The 12,424-nt window shown below is 46.0% G+C and overlaps 1 protein-coding gene across 1 annotated transcript in view; it reads left to right on the plus strand.

The window, feature by feature from the left end:
• The window catches only part of DDAH1 (dimethylarginine dimethylaminohydrolase 1), a 289,072-nt gene that overhangs the window by 116,103 nt on the left and 160,545 nt on the right, over positions 1–12,424 (plus strand). The window lies entirely within an intron of this gene.

The raw sequence follows: 12,424 nt of genomic DNA on the forward strand, positions 1-12,424 counted from the left end.
ACTTTGCACTGACACCTTCTGCAGATTGCGGTTCAGTGCTAGGGCCAGTGCAAAGCTGCCGGTCAGTGCGATTTTGGATGCGACTTGCCTGATATCTGTGCGACTTCCTGCACAGATGTCTATACAAGTCGCACCTGTAATCTAAAAAAATTTTGCAAATTGGTGCAACACTGCAAAGTCAAAGTCGCAAAAGTTTAAAAAGTTCCATTACCGACAACAGAGTGTGACTTGTCATGTGATTCAGATCTGTTCAATTGCACGACAAGTCACACCATTGTGAATGAGGGTTAAGCCCAGGTTCACATTGCTACAGGTTAGATATTGTGCGAGTTCAGCTGAACTTGCACGATTTCAACCTGGCAATGCAGTCCGACTTCGGGGGGCAATTTGACAGAGATCTGTGTGGGTTCATGCACAGATGTCTATTGAAATCGCACCCAAAGTCGCCAAAAGTAGTGCAGGAACTACTTTTGGGAATCGGTGTGGTGCCGCAAAGTCAGCGTCGCACTGATTCGGACGGTGCTATTTCCGGCAATAGCCACCGATTTGGCATGTCAAATTGCATGCCAAATCGCAACAATGTGAACGTGGGCAAAGGCCTGGTTCATACCTATGCATTTTTTTGGAGCTTTTGTGCAGAAACGCACTACAATCTATTTAACATGGTTTCCTATGGGGCACATTCACATCTATGCTTTTTTCAGCCAATGCGCTTTTGGGAAACGTGTAAAAGAGGTGAATACCGTGCTAAGCCAAAAATCACTAAGCAGCTGCTATAGGTGAGATACACACAAAAATAGATATAAAGAAAAAAATGTATCTAAAAATACAAAACAAAAAAAATCTGTGTATGAACCCAATATTAAATTAATAAATATAGGATTTACTCATATGATAATGTGACCAGGTACGCGGAGACGTCAGCACGTGAAACTCCTCCCGACGCACGTTTCGTCAATACAATGACATCGTCTGGGGAACTACGTCAAACTCCTCCCGACACTCTTTTTATTATAACCAATATTTGTTTACGGTACTATGCCATGGTGAGCTTCTCTCTTTTGGGTTTCCCGTGACTGCCTTTGGGGTCTACATTTGTGCTTCGGTGAGCTGGCTGCATATTTCCCATTGCTGGAAAAGGGTGTTTAGGTGATTTCCAATAGCTGTGTTGTGTCCCAGGGAGAGGAATTCTGAACAAGAGGCACTTGATACATCCTTGAAATTTAAAGGCCCCAACCGGGTTTAGGTCGCAAGCCACAAAGGCTTGCTAGCTGGTAAGCCTTCAATTTTTACGGTGATCACATCGGTGGTGGATTCACACGGATATTTACTACCTATATTTTTTTCACTATTAAAGGCGTTTTGGCATTTTCACGTTTGTTTAGGAGTCACTTTAATTTGGACTTTTTCATGAATTTATTTATTTATCTATTTATTAGTGATTATTTATGTGATTTTTTTATTTAAATTTAATCTTAATCATTTGCGATATTCACTTAGCTTTTGGGAAAGGGTCAGGGACTTTTCTAAAATGCAAAACAGTGTTTTTTTTGCTTAATAGACTCCAACGGAGATGCTGCAGAAAAGCAGCATGTAGTGTTTTTTCTGTGATTTTGCGTTCTTTAATCTGCCCAACAACAAATTAGTCAAGAAAAAAAAAGGAGCATACAAAATGAAAAACGCAAATGGTGGTAAAATCGTGTGTGCAAAAACTCCCAGCAAAAATCAGTGCAGAAACGGATCAAAACCAAACTGCATAGGTGTGAACCGAGCCTTAGCGATGTGACTTACAAGTCATGAGATTTTGATTTTTGGTGATTTCAGGTGTGACTTGTATAGATATCTGCAGGGCCGGTGCTACCACTAGGAAAACTGGCAGCCGCCTAGGGCGCGCTTCTGCCTGGGGGCGCCGGGCCATTGGTGTTCCTACTCTCTTCTCTCTGCAGCAAGCAACTAAGTCTCAGCATCAGCAGGCAGCCAACTTCGCACACAGGGCCGTCTTTAATATTGATTGGACCCAGGGCAAAACTTTTCTTGGGGGCCCCCCCCCCATGCAGTTTAGCTCTCCACCTTCTCTGAGACATACAATAATTAGCAGTTAGACCCAAAATCAGTATACTGAATCAGATCAGGCAACTATTGTGATTGGTTGCCAGAGGTTAGTGTATCATTACCGCTCACTGATTAGTTGCTAGAGGTTACAGCACATGATTTTTGTTTGTTGATTGGTTGCTAGAGATTACTGTGAATTTGACCTCGGGGGGCATGATATACATATCAATGCCGTCGGTCGCTGCTATTTACATATGAATGCCAGTAATTTACATGTAAACACAGGGTCTGCAGATGAGTCATCTGTACACAACAATAGGGCAGAGCTGGGCAGCATTAGTAGCAGCACTTCACACTCAGATATCAGGACACAGCACACGACTAAAACCTCAAGGGACGAGGGAATTTAAACCTGGACAGTTGGCAAGTATGAGGCAGCTGCTTTGGGCCCCACAACAATGACAGGGCCCAGGGCAGCTGCCCCTTTTGCCCTGCCTTAAAAACGGCCCTGTTCGCACATAGTGTCAGAGGTCCCGAATGAATGGAGGCAAGTAAACATTCATTGATGGGCACTGGTAGGCTGCATTGAAGAGCATTGGTAGGCTGCATTGATGGGTGTTGGTAGGCTGCATTGAAGAGCATTGGTAGGCTGCATTGATGGGCGTTGGTAGGCTGCATTGATGGGTGTTGGTAGGCTGCATTGATGGGCGTTGGTAGGCTGCATTGATGGGTGTTGGTAGGCTGCATTGATGGGCGTTGGTAGGCTGCATTGATGGGTGTTGGTAGGCTGCATTGATGGGTGTTGGTAGGCTGCATTGATGGGCGCTGGTGAGGCTGCATTGATGGGTGCTTCATTAAAAAAGGGGGGGTATGCATGGGCAGGGGAAAGGGGGTAGAGCCAGGGGGGCGGCAAAATTAGGTTTCATCTAGGGTGTCAAAATCCTTGCACCAGTCCTGGATATCTGTGCATGAAGCCACACCCAAGTCGCACTGACATTTGAAATCGTATGTGGTTTCTGGTGATGATTTCAAAGGTGCATTCAATGTGAAATGCTAATTGTCAAAGTTTAATTTAACAAGATGAAGTTAGAAGCTGATTGGTCACCATGCACAGCTGCACCAGATTTTTTGTTCAGTTGTAGTAAATACCCCCATAGAGGGGTGAGTGCCCCCAGCTGGGACTCTATTCAAAACAAAAAAAAATGTACCGTATATACTCGAGTATAGGGCGATCCGAATATAAGCCGAGGCCCCTAATTTACCACAAAAAAAAATGGGAAAACTTATTGACTCGTGTATAAGCCGAGGGTGAGACATGCAGCAGCTACTGTTACAGCTTAAGAGTGGAAAAGAGGGTCAACAATGCCCATCTGCAGCTGTATACCTCCCTGTGTCCATCCCTGTGTCCATCCCTGTGTCCATCACTGTGTCCATCCCTGTGTCCATCCCTGTGTCCATCACTGTGTCCATCCCTGTGTCCATCGCAGCCTACCTGTGTCCTGTGCATGCCTCTTTGTCCTTCTGCAGCCTCTGTGTCCTTCTGCAGCCTCTGTGTGCCATTTTGCACCGATCTGCATGTTTAAAAAACATACGGCGGCCATGCCAGGATCGCCGCACCTCTCCTCGTCTGTGACAGACGGCGGCCATTCCACTGTTCAAAACCGGCGCCTCCGTCTGTGATAGGCGGAACACTAAATTTCCCAGCAGTCAGTGTTCCGCCTATCACGGACATCCTCTCATCCTCGTCCGTAGTATGAGGATGAGCGGATGTCCGTGATAGGCGGACCACTGACTGCTGGGAAATTGAGTGTTCCGCCTATCACAGACAGGGAGGCGCGGCTTTTGAATAGTGGAATGGCCGCCGTCTGTCTGCACGACACGCTGATCGGGTAGGCAGACGGCGGTGACTCGAGTATAAGCCGAGGGGGGCACTTTCAGCCTAAAAAAAGGGGCTGAAAATCTCGGCTTATACTCGAGTATATACGGTATCCTATATATTTACATAAATGTAGTGTAAAGGGTGATGTTTAGACTGCAGAATGTATTACACTTTGACCCTACAGCTACATATTAACAATTAAACTTTAACCAAACAGTGAACTTAATGGACAACTTGTTGACTTGCCAAATCAGTTAAATTCACATGGTATTGCATTGCAAGTACAGTGCCTTGCAAAAGTATTCACCCCCTTGTCTTTTTACCTATTTTGTTACATTACAGCCTTTAGTTCAATGGTTTTTTATCTGAATTATATGTGATGGATCAGAACACAATAGTCTAAGTTGATGAAGTAAAATTAGAAAAATATATACATAAAGCTATTTTTCAGAAATCAAAAACTGATAATTGTCGTGTGTGTGTATTCACCCCCTTTGTTATAAAGCCCATAAAAAGCTCCGGTGCAACCAATCACCTTCAGAAGTCACATAATTAGTGAAATGATGTCCACCTGTGTGCAATTTAAGTGTCACATGATCTGTCATTACATATACACACCTTTTTGAAAGGCCCCAGAGGCTGCAACACCTAAGCAAGTGGCACCACTAACCAAACACTGCCATGAAGACCAAGGAACTCTCCAAACAAGTAAGGGACAATGTTGTTGAGAAGTACAAGTCAGGGTTAGGGTATAAAAAAAATATCCAAATCTTTGATGATCCCTAGGAGCACCATCACATCAAAACTCACAGACCGGGCAAGGAGGGCATTAATCAGAGAGGCAGCACAGAGACCTAAGGTAACCCTGGAGGAGCTGCAGAGTTCCACAGCAGAGACTGGCGTATCTGTAAATAGGACGACAATAAGCCGCAGGGTGGTGCTACCACTGCTGCCTAGGGTACCCAGCCACTGTTGTTTGCACTCTCTTCTCTCTGCAGCAAGCAACTAAGTCTCAGCATCAGCAGGCATTCACCACTCCGTTCGCACATAATGTCAGATGCACATCGGCGGCGGAGGACTGTGTCTGTGTCCCGACTCCTGAATGAATGGAAGCAAGCAAACTATCATTGATGGGCACTGGTAGGCTGCATTTGATGAGGGCTGGTGAGGCTGCATTTGATGGGGGCTGGTTAGGCTGCATTGATGGGTGCTGGTAGGCTGCATAGATGGGCACTGGTGAGGTCACATTTGGTGGGCACTTCATTAAATAGGTGGTATATACATGGGTAAGGCAAAGGGGTGGAGTCAGTGGTGGAGTCGGGGGGTCAGGGGTGGAGCCAGGGGGGCAAAATGAGGTTTCGCCTAGGGTGTCAAAAATCCTTGCACCAGCCTTGATAAGCCGTACGCTCCATAGAGTTGGGCTTTATGGCAGAGTGGCCAGAAGAAAGCCGTTAGTTTCAGCAAAAAACAAAATTGCATGTTCTGTGTTTGCGAAAAGGCATGTGAGAAACTCCCAAAATGTATGGAGGAAGGTGCTCTGGTCTGATGAGAATAAAATGTAACTTTTTGGCCAAAGAAAACGCTATGTCTGGCGCAAACCCAACACATCACATCACCCAAAGAACACCATCCCCACTGTAAAACATGGTGGTGGCAGCATTATGCCGTGGGAATGTTTTTCAGCGCTCTGTGTGATTTGAGGCTAGGATGGAGGTTCCCCTTCCAGCAGGACGATGACCCCAAACACACTGCTAAAGCAACACTTGAGTGGTTTAAGGGGAAACATGTAAATGTGTTGGAATGGCCTAGTCAAAGCCCAGACCTCAATCCGATAGAAAATCTGTGGTGAGACTTAAAGATTGCTGTTCACAAGTGCAAACCATCCAACTTGAAGGAGCTGGAGCAGTATTGCAAGGAGGAATGGGCAAAAATCACAGTGGTAAGATGTGGCAAGACTCATAGAGACATATCCAAAGTGACTTGAAGCTGTGATAGCCGCAAAAGGTGGCTCTACAAAGTAATGACTTTAGGAGGGTGAATAGTTATGCACATTTACTTTTTCTGTTATTTTGTCCTATTTTTTGCTTGCTTCACAATAATAAAAAATAAAAAAATTTCAAAGTTGTGGGCATGTTCTGTAAATTAAATCCATGTTAATTCCAGGTTGTGAGGCAACAAAACACGCAAAAAAAATGCCAGGGGGAGGGGGGTGAATACTTTTGCAAGGCACTGTATACACAGTTTTTTCATCAGCAACACAAATTAAATAAAATAATAAGAACACCTTTTGGATGATGCAGTTTTGAGGGCGGCAGGGGTGGAAGCAAGCCTTTAAGGGAAAATTGCATGGAGGCCAGCCTGTACAAGGACAGCCGATGTAATGGCTGAGAATGAATCCACTGCCTCTATGTAAAAGAGGCAGCACCTTGATAAAGACATGGGGCAGGGTTTATGTTGCACCATATGTCTAGAAAAATACTTGTTGCCTGGCATTTTCTGATGTAGATCTAGATGCCTATTAAAAAAGAAGTTGCTTTAAAGTCTTACTAAAGCCAGGACCCTGCATGCACTATATCTGGTCTCCCACAATACACAGAATATGGAAGTGCAATTATTTTAGTAAATATAAACAGTTACCGTATATACTCGAGTATAGGCCGACCCGAATATAAGCCGAGGCCCCCAATTTACCCCCAAAAAAACTGGCAAACTTATTGACTCGTGTATAAGCCGAGACATGCCTGTCCATCCCTGTGTGTGTGTCCGTCCATCCCTGTGTGTCCGTCCATCCCTGTGTGTCCGTCCATCCCTGTGTGTCCGTCCATCCATCCCTGTGTGTGTGTGTGTCCATCCATCCCTGTGTGTGTGTGTGTCCATCCATCCATCCCTGTGTGTGTGTACATCCATCCCTGTGTGTGTGTGTCTCCATCCATCCATCCATCCCTGTGTGTGTGTGTCTCCATCCATCCATCCCTGTGTGTGTGTGTCTCCATCCATCCATCCCTGTGTGTGTGTGTATCCATCCATCCCTGTGTGTGTGTGTGTGTGTGTGTGTGTGTGTGTGTCCAGCCTACCTGTGTCCCGAGCCTGTGTCCCGAGCCTCCGTCCCGTGCCTTGCCTCCTTGCCTCCGTCCCGTGCCGTGCCTTGCCTCCGTCCCGTGCCGTGCCTTGCCTTCTTGCCTCCGTCCCGTGTCGTGCCTTGCCTCCGTCCCGTGTCGTGCCGTGCCTTGCCTCCGTCCCGTGCCTTGCCAGGATCGCCGCTCTTCGTCGGCGCCTCGGCGGCCATTCTAAAATTCAAAAGCCGCGCCTCCGCCTTCGCCTGTGATAGGCGGAACACTGAATTTCCCAGCAGCCTGTGTTCCGCCTATCACGGACATCGTCTCATCCTCGTCCGTAGTACGAGGATGAGCGGATGTCCGTGATAGGCGGAACACTGACTGCTGGGAAATTCAGTGTTCCGCCTATCACAGGCGAAGGCGGAGGCGCGGCTTTTGAATTTTAGAATGTCCGCTGTCTGTCTGCTCGACACGCTGATCGAGCAGGCAGACAGCGATGACTCGAGTATAAGCCGAGGGGGGCACTTTCAGCCTCAAAAAAGAGGCTGAAAATCTCGGCTTATACTCGAGTATATACGGTAAATACCTTTTTTCTCATCAGATGTATAAAGCAGTCTTGTGACACTATCAGTGTCTGGTTAAAGCTTGTAGGAGGAGTTTTCATTCTCCTCTGATGGCCCTATGAGGCTGCAGGACCCCTAACCCTCTATCTGAAAAGGACTGATTGGCCCTGTGCTGATCACATGCACCCTCGCAAGAAAAAAAACTTTTTAGCAATATACACCTAACTGAGCATGTGTAGAGTGACTCCAAAGGCTCTGTGCTATCAGGAAATGGATTGGGGAAAGTAAAAGAATGGGAGGATCAGAGAAGACAGGATCAAACAGCCTTTTTACACAATGCGGAGGATTAACCCCTTAGGTTCCACAGTGAGTATAACAAGCGTGCTTTACTACATATACAGACTGATTTTACTGTTGTGGGTTTAGTAAAACTTTAAGCTGAGCTCCAGTCAGCCTCTGAAAAGAAACGTTGCCAATACTCCTTTATATCTGGCTCTATGAGTAATGCATTATATCTGGCTTTGAGAGAAATACTTTATATCTGGCTTTGTGAGCAATGCTTAATAACTGGCTTTGTGAGAAATACTTTATATCTGGTTTGTGAGTACAGTATTATAACTGGCTTTGTGAGAAATACTTTATATCTGGCCTTGTGAGTACGTTATTATGAATGGCTTTGTGAATAATACTTTATAACTGGCTTTGTAAGTATATAAAGTATTTCTCACAAAGCCATTTATAAAATTGTACTCACAAGTCAGATATAAAGCAATACTCCTTTACATCTGGCTCTGTGAGTAATGCATTATATCTGGCTTTCTGAGCAATGCTTAATAACTGGCTCTGTGAGTACCTCTTTATATCTGGCATTATAAATAATGCTTTATGACTGGCTTTGTGAGTAATATTGTATATCTGGCTTTGAAGTACAGTACTCACAAAGCCAGTCATTTACAGCACTTATTTGGTGCAGGAATTGTGGCTAATCTGAGGGGTGAAGGGGCAGGAATTGGGACTGATCTGAGGGGTGAAGGGGCAGGAATTGGGACTGATCTGAGGGATGAAGGGACAGGAATTGGGACTGATCTGAGGGGTAAAGGGGCAGGAATTGGGACTGATCTGAGGGGTGAAGGGACAGGAATTGGGACTGATCTGAGGGGTGAAGGGGCAGGAATTGGGACTGATCTGAGGGGTGAAGGGGCAGGAATTGGGACTGATCTGAGGGGTGAAGGGGCAGGAATTGGGACTGATCTGAGGGATGAAGGGACAGGAATTGGGACTGATCTGAGGGGTAAAGGGGCAGGAATTGGGACTGATCTGAGGGGTGAAGGGGCAGGAATTGGGACTGATCTGAGGGGTGAAGGGGCAGGAATTGGGACTGATCTGAGGGGTGAAGGGGCAGGAATTGGGACTGATCTGAGGGATGAAGGGACAGAAATTGGGACTGATCTGAGGGGTGAAGGGGCAGGAATTGGGACTGATCTGAGGGGTGAAGGGGCAGGAATTGGGACTGATCTGAGGGATGAAGGGACAGGAATTGGGACTGATCTGAGGGGTAAAGGGGCAGGAATTGGGACTGATCTGAGGGGTGAAGGGACAGGAATTGGGACTGATCTGAGGGGTGAAGGGGCAGGAATTGGGACTGATCTGAGGGGTGAAGGGGCAGGAATTGGGACTGATCTGAGGGGTGAAGGGGCAGGAATTGGGACTGATCTGAGGGATGAAGGGACAGGAATTGGGACTGATCTGAGGGGTAAAGGGGCAGGAATTGGGACTGATCTGAGGGGTGAAGGGGCAGGAATTGGGACTGATCTGAGGGGTGAAGGGGCAGGAATTGGGACTGATCTGAGGGGTGAAGGGGCAGGAATTGGGACTGATCTGAGGGATGAAGGGACAGAAATTGGGACTGATCTGAGGGGTGAAGGGGCAGGAATTGGGACTGATCTGAGGGGTGAAGGGGCAGGAATTGGGACTGATCTGAGGGATGAAGGGACAGGAATTGGGACTGATCTGAGGGGTAAAGGGGCAGGAATTGGGACTGATCTGAGGGGTGAAGGGACAGGAATTGGGACTGATCTGAGGGGTGAAGGGGCAGGAATTGGGACTGATCTGAGGGGTGAAGGGGCAGGAATTGGGACTGATCTGAGGGGTGAAGGGGCAGGAATTGGGACTGATCTGAGGGATGAAGGGACAGGAATTGGGACTGATCTGAGGGGTGAAGGGACAGGAATTGGGACTGATCTGAGGGGTAAAGGGCAGGAATTGGGACTGATCTGAGGGGTGAAGGGGCAGGAATTGGGACTGATCTGAGGGGTGAAGGGGCAGGAATTGGGACTGATCTGAGGGGTGAAGGGGCAGGAATTGGGACTGATCTGAGGGGTGAAGGGGCAGGAATTGGGACTAATCTGAGAGGTGAAGGGACAGAAATCGGGACTGATCTGAGGGGTGAAGGGGCAGGAATTGGAACTGATCTGAGGGGTGAAGGGGCAGGAATTAGGACTGATCTGAGGGGTGAAAGTACAGGAATTGGGACTGATCTGAGGGGTGAAGGGACAGGAATTGTGACTGATCTGAGGGGTGAAGGGGCAGGAATTGGGACTAATCTGAGAGGTGAAGGGGCAGGAATTGGGACTGATCTAAAGGAGTGAAGGGGCAGGAATTGGGACTGATCTGAGGGGTGAAGGGGCAGGAATTGGGGCTGATCTGAGGGGTGAAGGGGCAGGAATTGGAACTGATCTGAGGGGTGAACGGGCAGGAATTGGGGCTGATCTGAGGGGTGAAAGGACAGGAATTTGGCATATTCATTTCAACTTTACCAGACTTACCTCGCAGTATATATTACTTTTATTCAAGTTGTTTCCAGAAATTACGTTATAAAATGTATTTTTCATGATTGAGAGTGTGAAGTTGACATTTTATTTTATGTAGCCGTCACTCTCAGATTCTGCGAAAAATATTTTCGGGAACACTCTGCTCAAAAGGTTGCCTACCCATGGAGTCTACCCATGGAGTAAAACATATAATAAGGACATAAAACATAAAACAAAATACACAAACTTAAAAAAGGGGATGAGACATTAGGCAACCGGAAGGCTACTTTTATCACAAGGAAGGCTTATTTCATCACAAAAATGCATATACTTGTTGCCTCTTTTTTACCACGTTTCCAGTGCGTTTTGCACCTATGAAAAAAAAAGACACCAAATGAGTATAAAGCCCCTTTCACACGAGTGTTTTATTGGTCAACTTTTTATCCATCCGTTGAGCCTAGGTTTACACAGTAGCGATGTGGGAACCAATGTGATTCCCGCAGGCAGTTTACACTGCCCTCTGCGGAGCACTGCGGGTGTCAATACAATGTTAATGACACCCCCAGATCGGTTCACAGATCAGTGTGAAATGTGGATTCGGACAGGAATCGGACACCCATGCAATCCGATTCCAGCGCAGGCAAAAAAAGTCCCTGGACCTTTTTTTTCTGCGACTCCAATGCGACACAGGACATACTGTGTTTCCCCGAAAATAAGCCCTTATACACGCGGTCGGAGATTCCGACGGAATGTGTCCGATCGGACCGTTTTGTCGGATATTCCGACTGTGTGTGGTCTACATCGGACTGTTTCCGTCGGTGTATCCGACGGACCAAGTTTTCCAACTTGTTGGTAAAATTTTCCAACAAAATGCTCCGATCGGACATACTCCGATCATGTGTAGAGAATTCCGATCGGACAAAGTGCCACGCATGCTCAGATCAAATTCCTACACCAAAGCTATTGGCTACTAGCGTGAGCGTAGTCCCGTCGTAACGAAATAACGTCATCACGTCGGATTTTCCGACAACTTTGTCCGACCGTGTGTATGCAACAGTTTCGGACAAAATCTGACGGATTTGGTTGTCGGAATCTCCGACCATGTGTACAAGGGCTAAGACCTACCCTGAAAATAAGACCTAGCATTATTTTCCAGGAAGGCTGCAATATAAGCCCTACCCCAAAAATAAGCCCTAGTTTAAAATGCTTGTAAAATCCTATAATCCACTCTACTACAGTAGTATATAATATACAATGTGTGTGTTTCTGTAATATAATTGTGCCAAATACCTTTGTTTATAGCGCTGCTCTGCGCTTCTGTGACCCGCTGGAGCTCACTACCCCGCATTTATATTACAGAAACACACACATTGTACATTATATATTACTGTAATAGAGTGGATTATAGGATTTTATAAGCATTTTAAACTAGGGATTATTTTTGGGGTAGGATTTATATTGCAGCCCTCCTGGAAAATAATGTTAGGTCTTAAATAGACCTACCCTGAAAATAGGACCTAGTGTTATTTTCCAGGAGGGCTGCAATATAAGCCCTACCCCAAAATAATCCCTAGTTTAACATGCTTGTAAAATCCTATAATCCACTCTATTACAGTAGTATATAATGTACAATGTGTGTGTTTCTGTAATATAAATGCGGGGTAGTGAGCTCCGGCGGGTCACAGAAGCGCAGAGCAGCGCTATAAACGAAGGTATTTGGCACAATTATATTACAGAAACACACACATTGTATATTATATACTACTGTAATAGAGGGGATTATAGGATTTTACAAGCATTTTAACTCAGTTCACAATGGGGATTCCTGTCAGGCAGGGGGAGAGGGGGAGAGAGAAGACGGCACATTACATGGTAAGACCTACCCTGAAAATAAGCCCTACTGTGTCTTTTGTTGCCAAAATTAATATAAAACCTGGGCTTATTTTCAGGGTAATGCGGTACATGAGCATAAAATGAGTACACAAGACATAAATAAGTATAAAATCAGGACATAAATGAGTATAAAATTAGTACAGAGGAGATAATTGAGTAAAACAAAAATGG

Source organism: Lithobates pipiens, unplaced genomic scaffold, assembly GCF_037356315.1.
Source record: "Lithobates pipiens isolate NorthernLeopardFrog02 unplaced genomic scaffold, aLitPip1_a1.2 Scaffold_23, whole genome shotgun sequence".
Taxonomy (NCBI): Eukaryota; Metazoa; Chordata; class Amphibia; order Anura; family Ranidae; genus Lithobates; species Lithobates pipiens.